The sequence below is a fragment of the Mauremys reevesii genome, linkage group 2, assembly GCF_016161935.1.
Source record: "Mauremys reevesii isolate NIE-2019 linkage group 2, ASM1616193v1, whole genome shotgun sequence".
Classification (NCBI taxonomy): domain Eukaryota; kingdom Metazoa; phylum Chordata; order Testudines; family Geoemydidae; genus Mauremys; species Mauremys reevesii.
The window spans coordinates 267,735,523-267,747,879 of record NC_052624.1 but is presented as its reverse complement, the minus strand read 5'-3'; positions in this window follow the sequence as shown (position 1 = coordinate 267,747,879).

The window sequence follows — 12,357 nt, the reverse complement described above, 5'->3', positions numbered from 1 at the left end:
ACATCTGCTAACTCCTTTAGCACCCTCAGAGGCAGAGCATCCGGCACCATGGACTTGTGCTCACCAGCTTTTCTAAATAGTTCTGAACCACTTCTTTCTCCACAGAGAGCTGGTCACCTTCTCCCCATACCGTGCTGCCCAGTGCAGCAGTCTGGGAGCTGACCTTGTTCGTGAAGACAGAGGCAAAAAAAGCATTGAGTATATTAGCTTTTTCCACATCCTCTGTCACTAGGTTGCCTTCCTCATTCAGTAAGGGGCCCACACTTTCCTTGACTTTCTTTTTGTTGCTAACATACCTAAAGAAACCCTTCTTACTCTTAACATCTCTTGCTAGCTGCAACTCCAAGTGTGATTTGGCCTTCCTGATTTCACAAGATTAGTCCCCCTCCCCTCTTCCAAAAGTGAAAACAAAAGTGAGAGGAAGGGCCAGCCCAGGAGCAACAGTGCCATATGAGAAATTCCAGATTCGGATCTGAAGGTTCGATTCCAGCATGGCCACACAAATGGATCCCAATTCCAGATTTCTTGGTACAGTGTCAGCACTGCAACTAAACAAAGATGGGCCCCCTCAACCAAAACTTTGCATCCTTGCTCCCCTGAAGTTAAGGGGAATGTGGATCCAGGGCCAGACTTTGGGACTTGGGTGCTATCATTGGCTGCTACCGTTGTAGCTGCCCAGCTGGAACCAGACTAAAACCCATCAGCTACCACTGGAGACCAACAAATTCCAAGGTTTGCTGGTGCTCTCAGTCCGAGGTTTGCTGGTGCTCTCAGAGATATAGTCCTGTCCTGAGTCCGTGGATGGTGGTAAGAAAGAGGACCCCAGCCTGAGCCTCTGCCGTAAGGTGAACATCACAACTGGGGGTCTTTGGAGCAAGGACAAAGGGAAACAATACTACCAAAAAACATTTACCACTTGCTGGCAGGCCTCTGGTACTTACAGAGAGCATCTATAAGATACTCCGAGCCTCTGACAGCAGAACCATCCCAAAGAGAGGAGTGGGAAAAAATAATAAGAAAGCCCTGTGGAATTTGTGATGGTTCAGCACAAAACCCTGAAGCTGTCTTTTGAGACATCAAATCGGCTTTAATTACTGTGCTCTGGGTTATTCTTTTAAAATGCTTTGTGCTGTGAAAGTTTTAGTCTGAGGGAGGGTGACGCTGTTCCCTCCTATCATTTCCCCTCGCTGGTGCAGACTTCAGCACACATCATATGTGTACGAGGACAAGCAGATCCTCTGTGTCTTTCATTTCAAGGGCTATTTTTCCCTTTTCATTAACAGCCTTCAAGAAGAAAGAGAACCACTTAGGGTAGGGTGGTTTTTTTTCTTTTCTTCTACTTCTTTTGGCAGCCTGGGTGAGCCCTTCATATTCACTGTGCCTTGTTATCTGAAAACCCATATAATAGAGATACACAGATGCTCATTACTAGTAGTTATGCCATCCTAGTGCTTCTTAGAATGGTATTTTCAACTCACAATAGACAGCGGCCGATCTGTGATGAATAGAGAATGTGGAGCCTGACTCTCCTCTTGCTTACTCCAGTAAAAGTCAATGGAGTTTCTCCCTGATTTGCAAGGGTGTACAAACAGGGGACAATCCAGCCCCTGGGAGCCTGCAGTGGCTTGGCACAATACAGCCACTACAATGTCTTGCTCCCTGACATTAACAGAGGAGTCTTTTCAGCAAGATGATAGAATGCACTGAGTTTATGGACCTTACAATGGCGAAGAGGAATTACGTTTCCTAGAGTGAAAGGGATCTGCAACTGGAAAGGGAAGGAAGGAAGGGAGAGCGGGGGAGGAATCTGATCAGTCTTCCTGAGCCATAGTTTCAGAGATCAGTGCATGTAACATAAAGGGAGAAACTAAACAAAACGTCTCAATGGAAGCAGAATCAGTGTCAGCTGTATCTCATTGGAGGTGCCTTGCACGTGTTTTCAAAGGGCCCCAAGGCAAGCGGTAGTGAAAATTAAAAACTATCCCAGTGATTTACGGTCAGTTCATTGGATGCAGAACTGTGGTTTATTCTGCCTCTCTTTAAGGGTTTTGTTCAGGGACTTAGGCACAGTGGCGGCAAGTTTAGCAAAAGAAGCTGGCACTGGGAAGGAATAGGAAACAAAAATACTCCATCAAAACTTGGGGAGGTTGCAGGCACCTATGGGATAAGCTTTCTTCTTACACCTGGGTCCTATCAATGCCTATGAAAGGAGCCAAGCTCCTTTGTACATTCATAGGACAGGTACAGGGCAAGTCACAGCTCTGCAAGCTTTCTCATACAACCCTGGCTGCATGCCTCCAGCCTGACCTAAAGGAGCCTCTCCCTCGCTGCACATTAGTTAGACTCATTGTCTATGTCCATTTGGTCCTTGAGGTCTTGGCTGAGGTTGGAAATGAGTGTGCCATTTGCTACAGCAATGATAATGGTGTGTGTCCCTTTGTAAGGGAACGGGACTGAAGCCACCAGCTTGTACACAAGGCCAATTAACAGTTAGCGGATGACTATGACTGTTATTATTTACCTGATATGGAGTTGACCTGTCAACTAGAGATGAAAGGCTGCAGTCCTATTACCAGGCTCCATAGTCATTGAAGTCCTTCACAGCACTTCCCTAGGGTGCTTGTAACTGATCTCAAGTGAAGCCCTGTGTTCTTTGTGATCCAACAGCTGCAGACTGTGCTGCTTGACAATTAATGTGGGCTAATACATGCAGCCCCAGGTAACTCACTTCCTCTGCTCTGATGGCTGCGTGAGTGCTCCCAGGCAATCTCCTAGTGAAGGGTGGTGGAATCAGAAATCAGAGTGGGGGGAGTCATGGTTACAAGATGCACTTTACAACTTTTAGTCCCTCTGAAGGGGACTTGTGTCTGGTTTGACTTGTTTCACCCCTCTCCAGGTGGAACCTCACAGGTCAAACACTCTTACATTGGGTCTCTGGATTCCAGCCCCTGTTTCCAACCATGCTAACACAAGAAGCCCGACTCTACCTGGGAATTGCACTAAATTTTTCCCCAGGAGCCTGTGACCAGAGATTGATCAGAATGACTCAAAGACAGCTTCTTAAAAACAAAACATACTGTATTCACCCAAAGGTACACAGCAAGCAGTGAAAAGAGTTAAAACAAAAGAGCTATATGCTGTTTCTTATCTATACTTTCCTTCCTTTCAAATATTGGGTATATTCCACTCAACCCAGCCATCCCTACTCCTGGGCTGGGAGAGAGAGACAGCCCCTGCAGCATTCTCGGTGTCTCTCTGTCAGAGACTCAGCTTCAGATTCTGCTGCCCACTCAATACCCTCTTCCTCCTTCAGCTGAGATCTTTGTGATCTTGAGATCTTTTGATTATAGGGTTGAGCTAGAAAAGAATAAACCCTGCTAGTCTGGTTGAAGCCAGGCACATGGCCATTCCCCAATTAAAATCTTCCCGAAGGACCCTTGGTTTTCTCTCTGGTGGTACCTTATCTTTGTTATTGTTTCCCCCTGCCATGTTTGTCCCCTAACAGCCTCCTTTGATTTAACTCTATGCAGTCAGGCAGGATAATGTCAGGCAGGTAAACTGAAGTACATATGCTATTCATAGAAATGATACAGTTATACTCCCTGGGCAGAAAGAGGGAATTAAGAGCCTGCTAGGGGAGGGAGGAAAGTACAGAAGGAGCCAGTATCATTATCCCCATTTTACAGACTGAGAAATGGAGATACAGAGAGGTGAAGTGACTTGGCCAAGGTCACCTACCAGTGTAGGTGGCCAAGGTCACCTACCAGGCTAGTGATAAAGCTGGGAATAGAACTCAGATCTCAAGTTCCTGTCCAGGGCTCTAGCCATTAGACTACACCATCACCTATTACTGACCATCAAATAACTATTCCAAGAAAGCAGCAAAGAGCCTTGTGGCACCTTATAGACTAACAGACATTTTGGAGCATGAGCTTTCATGGGTGAATACCCACTTCGTCAGATGCACCCACGAAAGCTCATGCTCCAAAACGTCTGTTAGTCTATAAGGTGCCACAGGACTCTTTACTGCTTTTACAGATCCAGACTAACATGGCTACCACTCTGATACTATTCCAAGAAAAGAGACGCCATTAAAGCAGTGTTAAATGTAACAAAGTCAGGAAATTCCAACTCTACCCCCACAGAAGCTATTGTAATGTGTCTCCATTGCACATATACAGTATCTTGTATTATCGTACCTGTGTTACATTTCAGATAATACAGATAAGCCTGAGCTGCAAAATTTGGAAGCCGATTCTGAATCTTCTGAAGTTTCTTGGATTTTGGTCCAACTCATTAAAGCACCATTTGGCTCACCTGCAAAATTTGGATCCAGATCCAGGGTTGGAATCCAAATTGCCCAAAGTTCAGGAGTGTTTGGGTCTGGAATTGTAATTCAGCTAAGAATAGAGACAGGCCTAGGTTGATCCAGAGATTCTTGGTTTCTGAATCCTTCACAGTTCAAAGGTTGTCTGGGCTGGGTGGATTTTTGTTTGGGACACCTTAGCTTAATATATTTGTGTAGTGGGGCTGCAGTTCCAGTTGCTGTTGAAATCACAGCGCTGAATTCCTGACTCTGACGTAACTAGATTAGCAAGATGTCATTGAGGCCAATCATTTATTAAGAACATAAAACTGAGCTCTTCAGTCTAGCAGAGAAAGGCATACTGTGATCCAATAGCTGGCAGTTAAAGCTAGACAACTTCAGGCTGGAAATAAAGCGTAAATTTCAAAAGAAGAGTAATTAACCATTGGAATAACTTACCCAGCACTGGGGTAGATTCTTCATCACTGGCAGTCTTTACATTCAGATTGGATGTTTTTTTCTAAAAGATATGATCTAGGAATTATTGTGGGGAAGTTCTATGGCCTGTGTTGTACAGGAGGTCAGACTAGATGATTACAATGGTCCCTTCTGGCCTTGGAATCTATGACTCATGGGGTTATAATAGGAAGTGTTAGTCAACTTTAATATAAGTAGTCACTACTATTACACCTATAGTGAGTGCACAGCGAGCAGTGACTACATACAACAGTACATGAAATAGGGAGGAGGAAGGTTACACTAAATAATCCCATCTGGATTTCAGTAAAATGAACAGCAATGAGACTACTCCTGGAGTAAGGTACTACTCCTACCTCCGGAGTAAAGGTGACAGAATCTAGCCCTATGCAGTTTGCCATGGAAAGCTGCATCTGCATTTTCTTGCAGTGCTTTTTTTAAAATTAAATGTGCCTAGAGTTTTGTAAAAGTGTATTTGGATTACAATTTTTATACATAGAACATAAAGGAAGGTGACTGAAAGGTACTCAGGCCAAACAATATTGCTATTATTTTGGATTTAGATGGTGCACTAGCTACCATGGAAGAAAAATAGGATAGCATAGAAGCTTCTGATCCAAATCCCTTTTAGCTGTGAAGCCCCTCTACCTGAAACTGGAGTCCCTTGGTGTTACATTTAAAAGGTTCCTTATCTGAAACCAGTTATCCATCAGCCCATCCAGGTTCTTACAGTTGTGCCAATCACCATAATATTGGAGAGACAGATTATGCCTTGAACCCTGCACATAGGGTGACCATCTTTACTGGATGGAAATAAGGGAAAAAACACACGAAAAATAAGGAACAGTGCTTTATTTTAAAGGCACATTTTAGGGAAATCCCATTTCTCTTAGAGTATCGTGAATTTTTCTCTGAACTGCACATTTCTACTGCCCTCAAGTATACAATTCATTTATCCTCAGCTTTAATTTAATATTGAAGATGGTACTTATCAGTTTTAATACATCTTATAATAAGGGACAGGTGGGCATCCTAAGGGTCAAATCAATAAAATAAGGGAAGGTCCCTTAAAATAAGGAACAGGTGGTCATCTACCCGCACAAGCTGTACCACTGCAGGAATAGCTCTGGGAAGCATTGTGTCTTTGAGGCTCAATGCCCTCCTTGCTTCCCTTTGCAATTCGCTGGTGGCTCATTCCTGCAACAAGTTACTAAACCTTATACCCAGGCTCATATGGACTGGGTGGTGTATTAGAGGGGTAGAACCAAGGCTCCTCCCATTCCCCACCCCCTTCTCACTCACTGCTGCAGTAAGTGGTAAGACAGTATCTGCCTACTTGTATGTGCTTAGAGCCCAGGACAGGGGTGTAATGAGAGGGAAGGACATGGCTCTAGAATATATGGAAAGGAATGTCACATTTAGCCTCAGAACAACGAAAGGAAGAAGGAATTAAATCAAGAGACGATATGGTCTCTATCATTACTGAAAGAGACATCGTTAAGGGAAAGGTATTACAGCTATCTCAGGAAGTCTTTCATAGAACCCTCATTTTATCATACATTTCTCTATTATTTCTCCATTACAGCAGAATTACCCAGCTCAGACATCCATTTTCAATGTGTCAGGCAAACAGTGTGTTTCCATAATTCTCCTAGCTGCACAGAGATCAACCACTGAGCAAATGAGGAAAGATAAAGGCCGGGATCTGCAAAACGGAGAATACATAATTTAGGAGATGAGACCAACAATGAGATTTCCACAGAACTAGAGATGCATTTGCAAACATTGAGCCAATATTTCTAGACTTTTGGACAAGAAAGCAGTACTCCTGACAGATTCACTGGCTACCTGAGTGAATGACACTTCCAGTATTTGCCATCAGGGGAAAGACCCACCAGGCATTTTTCTCGTGTCTTCAGTAAAATCTTTAATTTTAGGAGTCTTATTCTGGAACAATGTAAGCAGTGGTGAATTGAGTGCATAGTTCATTGTTCCACTTAACTTTAGCTTCCAGTGTGCGGAGCCATTTATCCAGCATGTTCTTCTAGCCAGATGCTTCGGTGTCATTATCTTTTATGAACCTTTCTGCTGAAGATACATGGCCAGCAATCTAATCTGGTTTTACACGTTTGTTCAATAAATCAAGCAGTTACTCAAGCCAACCCAGACTGGCAGGATGGTGTATTTTGTTTAGAGACTGTTCAGAGATCAGTACTGTATTTATGAAGCAGGCAAAATGCCTATTAACTTCTCCAGGAGTTTTACATATGTTAAGAGCATGGGTTAAGCCACTAAAGCTCACCGTCTCGTTGATTGTAATAGGAGCCACTGATAAAACGCCTTTACTTGCCTTTCCCCCAGACAGAAATAATTTTATTTGAATACCTAATATTAGGGTGATACCAAATTGGAGGATTTTTGTGATCCTTTTAATCTAAACTTAGTAGACCTAGATTCTGATCTTGGTTATGCTAGATACTTAACTTAATTGGAGTTACTCCTGATTTACACCAGCATAAGGGGGAGGGGGAGAAATCACACCTAAAAATTCCTTCCAAAACACCAAGCAACATGAAATATAGGATTTTTCCACACTGGATTTAGCCTTTGGTTTAGATACTTGGGTCACTTCAGTGTTTTCAGTGGTGATGGATGATCCCAGTTTGACCACTAAACAGCAAAGTGATGGAAGCTGTTTGACTAGAAGGTGAAATGGGAGAGAAACATTTCTGTGAAATGCAGGGCCACCCAGGGGGGTGGGGAGGCAAGTGGGGCAATTTGCCCCGGGCCCCGCAGGGGCCCCCACGAGAGTTTTTCGGGGCCTCTGGAGCAAGGTCCTTCACTCACTCCAGGGGCCCCAGAAAACTCATGGGGCCTGGGCCCCCGGAGCGTCTTCCACTCCGGGTCTGCGGCAGCGGGGGGGGTCCTTCCGCTCTGGGGCGGAAGGACTCCCCCGCCGCCAAATTACCACTGAAGCGGGACCCGCCTCCAAAGTGCCAGGTCTTGCTTCGGCGGTAATTTGGCAGCGGGGGGCCCTCCGCAGCGGGTCTTCGGGGCACTTCGGCGGCGGGTCCCAGAGCTGAAGGACCCCCCGCCGCCAAATTACCGCTGAAGCGGGGGCTCCCTGCCGCCGAAGACCCCAGGCCTCCTGAATCCTCTGGGCGGCCCTGATGAAATGCAGAGCCTCGAGTTAATTTCTTTTCAGTTTTGAGAGAGTCTTATGGGGGTCTGCCTCATATGAAATTTATAGTCATTTGTTTGCATTGTAACTTTTTTTTTTTTTGGCTGAAGTTATCAAAAGGAAACCATCACCACCCTCAGTGCAGAGTTATGCTTTTAGGAGTTTCTCCTCAATTGACTTCAAAGGGCTTTGGATCAGGTCCTTAAAATAAAAGATACCTAGGTCTTATAGCACAACTAAGTCTCGTGCATCCATCTCCTTTTGTTCTTCCAGAGACATTGATTGAAAAGTAGCACACTAAGCTTACCAAAGGCATTGGACTTGGATTGATTTTCTGAAGGACATAAGGATTTCAGATTTGCTTAGCATCACCTGCTGCTTCACTTAAAATTGTGCCATCCTTTTTTGCTATAGGCACAATAGTAGCCTTAACTCTCTTCTTGAAACCTACTCACCAATATTCTGCCTGTTTCATCTAATGCTGCATCCACTCGGCATGATTCCCATTGATTTTAATGTATTAGTAAACCCCTTAGGATAGGCCTTTAGGAATGGAAAGGCACCTACTGGCCAGATCACTGTCTTAGTTTAGGTCAGAAAAGAATCCAGTGAGTCATATGTTGATACTTAAGATAAGTCAGGGACAAAGTTAAGCTGCTTCTCCTAGGATCAGGCTTATGCTCTCTCTCTAGAGCCGACATTTATTTTTTTCAAGGACTGTTAACAGGCCTTTTCCCTGGAGAGGCTAAACTGACTATATTTATCATAAAAGGCTGCCTTAAGAGTAGAACTAGCTAAATACTGCCAAGAGCACCCATAAGCATTCATTGCAATGTAAAACCAAGAAATTCACTTCCAACCTTCATGCACGGAAAGAAAAGTGGTCCTAAGGTCTGTTGGGAGAAGGAGATATTTGGAGGAGTAGGCAGGAGATACACAAAGGGAGATGGGATTCTCATTGAAAGGTCAAGTCTGTTGCAAGAAAGCTCTACAGGGCTTGGTTCATTATTCATCTTTGTGGCTCAAACCTACAGAGGTCAGTTTGTAGGAGCAGGATTTTATAATTGTACTATGAGAATTAATGTATGATTTGATTTCATCCTGCCAGCCACCCTTTTTGAAAAACAGAAAGGAATGACCCTCTGGGACATTGATAGAAATGCATCTGACAGACTGCCAATGTCTGTACTGACCCTGGGCAGGGATAAATGAGAACAATCCTTACGACTGATTATGGTCACCTTTTTGTTTTAGGATAAGATTTCATCACAGTATTTGCTATAAGGTCTTGCTTCTTGTATGCATTGCAAACTAAGTTGTGTAAGGTTCTTTTGTAATCCCTTTTGTAACCATATAATCCTTTCCAAAATGTTATCGTAGCTGAAGGCCTCTGTAAAAGACTGTTTGTGTGAATGAGGAATGCATGCATCAGGAAAAGATAAGGTGTGAAGGCCATTGTCAACCAGAGGGTCAAGAAAGGAGGAGCAAAGACACTTATCGAGATTTGTTGATGCCAAAAGAACCATCAACGCGCATCCATGACTGAGGAAGGGCAGATTGACGACCCTGAAGTGAAGGCTGGAACCCCTAAAGACAATTGACTAAATCGAAACCAGGACAGGATGACCTTCTCAGAGGTGTTTTTGGAATGTTAATGACAAAAAGATACATCACTTAAGGAGTAACCAGTCAAACTGACACAGCAAAATCCATAGACTTCAACAGAGAAAAAAAGACTATAAAAACAGGGTGCTTCACCATAGGACTTTGGGTTCATCTTGCCACACTCCAGGAGTATTGGATCATGACCAACAGAGCCCAGCTCTCCTCTGCGACCAATCTGGCTGGCCACTAGATTGATCCAGACTCTGGACTGCTAACTATAAACATCAACTCGCAGGTCTCTGTCTCTGTCTGTGTGTGTGAAAAACATATGCTAACTGCTGTATTCTCAATAAATGTGGCATTTTTGCTTTCTCCCCTATAAAGATCCCATATGCTTCTTATAAGTATAACAAGTTCATGAGCAACTTGCACTCTCAGCTTTGCAGAGCTCACACAGCTCTTTTGCAGGGTTTTAAAAAAGTTATTCTACCTAAAATTAGAAAGAAGCTGTTTGGAACAGGGGCTAAATTTTTCTAAGGATCCTTTAAAGAAAATATATAATATAGACCAACAAGGAGCCCTGAGGGCATTATTCACCAAAAAAAATTAAAAATTCTGTGCACGATATTTTAAAATTCTGTGAAATTCTGCCAGTTTTATTTGTCAAATAAATGTGGAGGATCCAACATGGAATTGGGGGAGTATAAAGGTGCGGGACTCACCCCTGCGGAGCCTCCTGCTGGTCGTTGGAAATTAGCTCTAGTTCAGCCTCCGCAGTGCCCTCTGCAGGCCAGTGTCCCGCTGCCACTGGCCCCCCATGTCCCTCCCAGGACCCAATGCCCCTTGTCTTTGGGATGCTGCCCCTTGGCAATGCCCCCACAGTCTCAGGGTCCCCCCCCCAAGGGGAACCCCCAACCTCTATCCCCACTTCACCTCAGTCTTGGCTACTGCCCAGTCTCCATCTAGCCCCCGCTCACTGGGGCAGACTGCAGTATCAGCCACTCATCGCAGGCAAAGGGGTTCAGACCTGCTGCCTCTGGCTACCCATGGGCTGCCCCCTGCAACCCAGTACCTAATAGGCCTTACCAGGCCTGCAGCCTGGGGCTTTCCTAGGCCCAGCTCCCTTGGCCTTTCCCCAGCCCTGCTCCACTCCAGATACCTGGTTAACCTCCCTGCAGCCAGGCCCTTCTATCTCTGAATGCAGAGAGAGACTGTCTACTTCTGTGCCTGGCTCAAGTCTTTATAGGGCCGGCATGGCCCCAGCTGAGCCTGCTTCCTCCCAATCAGCCCAGGCATCTTGCCCTTCCACAGCCCTTCTCCAGGGCTGTTTTAAACCCCTCAGGGCAGGAGCGGGTAATCACCCCGCTACAGGGAGCAAAAGCCACTGGCTGCACAGAGGAAGGTGATCACTCTGCAGCTCCCCCCGGGACACGAACTCAGCGATGAGGCTGCACCCAACGCTGACACTGTGCAAGGACCAGGCCTACCCCTGAAACACCTCAGGGCCCCACCCCTCTGTGCCAGGTGCACCAGGTGTGGGCAGGCAGGATCCAAGTGTGAAGGGGATTAGTGTGGTGGGATCCAGGTGTGGGTTGAGAGGGTTCTGTGTGGGGTAATCTGGGTGCAGACAGTTCAGTGGGGGATTTGGGTGTGGAGGGGGTCTGGAGGCACAGGGATTTATTGGGGGCGGTTCTGGGTGCAGTGGTAATTGGACTCTGCAGGTCCAGTTGAAGGTGGCTGGGGCTCAGCAGGGGAGTGTCTGCGTGTGTGGGGGGGAATAGAGCTTGGCAGGGGGGGTTGGGTGTTGGGGGTTCAGTGGGGGAGTGCAGATGCTGTGGGAATGGGATTCAGTGGAGTGGGGATCCCAGTATAACTGGTTGGGGCTCAGTGGGGTGGGGATCTGGGTGTGGGTGACTTGTCAGGGTGGTCCAGGTACAGGGGGAGTGGGGCTCGGTGAGCAGGGTTCGGGGGTGCGGGTGAGGCTCGGTGGGAGGATCTGGATACACAGGGGTTGGGCGGGTGGGGGAGCAGCTCCCTGTGCAGTAATCCCTCCCCCTGCAGCTGAGAAGCGATGGGTACAGGAAGAGCAGGCGGGGTGGTTTGCAGAGCTTCCTGCATCCAGAGCAGAAATCTGGGGATGGGTCTGACCAGGCCCTGGATGCTGTGCAGGTGAAGAAGTAGTTCCATCCTCTCTAGCCCAGCTGGGACTAGCAGCTGAGCCCAGCACAGGGTAGGAGCCACCAGCCAGGTCTTTCCTGCCCCCTGCCCCACAGTGATTTACTTCTCTGCCAGCTGCCCTGGGAACCCAAAACATACTGGGGAAGTCACATGACTGCTCTTGTGGCTACCCTTTGCTTCCTCATCAGAAAGTCATTTTTCAGTGAGGAAGCAAAGAAATCTGTGGGGGATATGAATTCTGTGCATGAGCAGTGGCGCAGAATTCCCCCAGGAGTAATAATATTGGTGCCTTCACAGCCCTCATCACTGTAATGTCTGAGCTGCTTCCAGTAGCATAGTGAGCAACATGATGTACATCTCTCACATGAGGTTCATTCTCTTTCTCTCAGCCTCTCCCCACAGGAATAGGTGAGTGCATTGTGGAGTGTTGTTTTGGTACAGGTCTGTGGTTGGGGATTTTTTTAAAAAACATCCATGAAATGAACACACTGCTCTGACTTTCTTTGCAGCAGGCTGGTTAGAGAAGTATGCCTTACACTGAGAGCAGAATGTGGCAAGGTGGTTTGTGATGGTCCTTTGTTCCTATGGGAGTTCATTCCATTGTCTCAGA